Genomic DNA, 2500 nt, shown 5'->3' with positions numbered 1-2500 from the left:
ACACGGTTTCCGGGACCCTAGATGCCCATCTTGGGTTCCAGGAGCTCGGACGGAGGAACCTCCGGGGCCGGACCGTGCTGCAGGAGGGGTTCAACCGCGAGTTTGGCTCCATGTCGACTGGAGCTCCGGCCCAGGGGCGGGCCGAGCGGCTTGGCCGGGCGAGAGTTCCAGGAGCCCGGCCGCGATTCCGGCTTCTCCCCGGTGCCCTGCCCGGAGGCCGGGCGGGTCCGGGGGCCTTCGGCGCGGGCAGCGGGCTGCTCCCGCGGGGGAGACGAGCCGCCCTAACGCCCGGGAGGGAGGCCCGGGGTCGACCTGGCTCCCGAGCTCCGGCCCTGGAAGTCCGTATGAGGATTTTCAAACGGGCCGTGCCCGGGCCTTCGCTCCAGGAGGCCGGACACTTTCGGCGGTTGCTCCCGGCGGCTGGGCCGGGTGCCGCATCTACAATATTGCCGAGAAAGGTCCGCGGAGATTTTCGGGGACACGGGTTTCGGGACCCTAGATGCCCATCTTGGGTTCCAGGAGCTCGGACGGAGGAACCTCCGGGGCCGGACCGTGCTGCAGGAGAGGTTCAACCGCGAGTTTGGCTCCATGTCGACTGGAGCTCCGGCCCAGGGGCGGGCCGAGCGGCTTGGCCGGGCGAGAGTTCCAGGAGCCCGGCCGCGATTCCGGCTTCTCCCCGGTGCCCTGCCCGGAGGCCGGGCAGGTCCGGGGGCCTTCGGCGAGGGCGGCGGGCTGCTCCCGCGGGGGAGACGAGCCGTGCTGGGCCCCGGGAGGGAGGCCCGCGGTCGACCTGGCGCCGGGGCTCCGGCCCTGGAAGTCCGTATGAGGTTTTTCAAACGGGCCTTGCCCGGGCCTTCGCTCCAGGAGGCCGGACACTTTCGGCGGTTCGTCCCGGTGGCTGGGCCGGGTGCCGCATCTGCAATATTGCCAGGAAAGGTTCGCGGAGATTTTCGAGGACACGGGTTTCGGGACCCTAGATGCCCATCTTGGGTTCCAGGAGCTCGGACGGAGGAACCTCCGGGGCCGGACCGTGCTGCAGGCGAGGGTCAACCCCGAGTTTGGCTCCATGTCGACTGGCGCTCCGGCCCGGGGGGCGGGCCGGGCGGGCAGGCCGGGCGAGAGTTCCAGGAACCCGGCCGCGATTCCGGCTTCGACCCGGTCGACTGCACGGCGGGCGTGCAGGCCGGCGGCGACTCCCAGGGCCCCTTCCAGGCTGCGGGGCCCAGCGGTTGGAGCCCGGCTACCCCGGCGAGGGGCGGAAGAACCTGCACGGCGCGGCCGGAGAACCCGGCATGCATGCGCGGGGCAGGCCGGGCAGGAGTTCCAGGAGCCCGGCCACGATTCCTACTTCTCCCCGGTGCCCTGCCCGGAGGCCGGGCGGGCCCGGGGGCCTTCGGCGCGGGCGGCGGGCGGCTTCCGCGGCGGAGACGAGCCTCTCTGGGGCCCGGGAGGTCGGCCCTGGGTCGACCTGGCGCCGGGGCTCGGGCTCCGGAAGTCCGTATGAGGTTTTTGAAACGGGCCTTGCCCGGGCCTTCGCTCCAGGAGGGCGGACACTTTCGGCGGTTGCCCCCGGTGGCTGGGCCGGGTGCCGCATCTACAATATTGCCAGGAAAGGTTCGCGGAGATTTTCGGGGACACGGATTTCGGGACCCTAGATGCCCATCTTGGGTTCCAGGAGGTCGGACGGAGGAACCTCCGGGGCCGGACCGTGCTGCAGGAGGGGGTCAAAACCGAGTTTGGCTCCAAGTCGACTGGAGCCCCGGCCCGGGGGGCGGGCCGGGCGGGCAGGCCGGGCGAGAGTTCCAGGAACCCGGCCGCGATTCCGGCTTCGACCCGGTCGACTGCACGGCGGGCGTGCAGGCCGGGGGGCGACTCGCAGGGGCCCTTCCAGGCTGCGGGGCCCAGCGGTTGGAGCCCGGCTACCCCGGCGAGGGGCGGAAGAACCTGCACGGCGCGGCGGGAGAACCCGGCATGCTTCCGCGTGGCAGGCCGGGCAGGAGTTCCAGGAGCCCGGCCACGATTCCTACTTCTCCCCGGTGCCCTGCCCGGAGGCCGGGCGGGCCCGGGGGCCTTCGCCGCGGGCGGCGGGCGGCTTCCGCGGCGGAGACGAGCCTCTCTGGGGCCCGGGAGGTCGGCCCTGGGTCGACCTGGCGCCGGGGCTCGGGCTCCGGAAGTCCGTATGAGGTTTTTGAAACGGGCCTTGCCCGGGCCTTCGCTCCAGGAGGGCGGACACTTTCGGCGGTTGCCCCCGGTGGCTGGGCCGGGTGCCGCATCTACAATATTGCCAGGAAAGGTTCGCGGAGATTTTCGGGGACACGGATTTCGGGACCCTGGATGCCCATCTTGGGTTCCAGGAGGTCGGACGGAGGAACCTCCGGGGCCGGACCGTGCTGCAGGAGGGGGTCAAAACCGAGTTTGGCTCCATGTCGACTGGAGCCCCGGCCCGGGGGGCGGGCCGGGCGGGCAGGCCGGGCGAGAGTTCCAGGAACCCGGCCGCGAT

The sequence above is a fragment of the Alligator mississippiensis genome, unplaced genomic scaffold, assembly GCF_030867095.1.
Source record: "Alligator mississippiensis isolate rAllMis1 unplaced genomic scaffold, rAllMis1 scaffold_169, whole genome shotgun sequence".
NCBI classification, from domain to species: domain Eukaryota; kingdom Metazoa; phylum Chordata; order Crocodylia; family Alligatoridae; genus Alligator; species Alligator mississippiensis.
Note: the sequence above shows the minus strand (reverse complement) of the source record.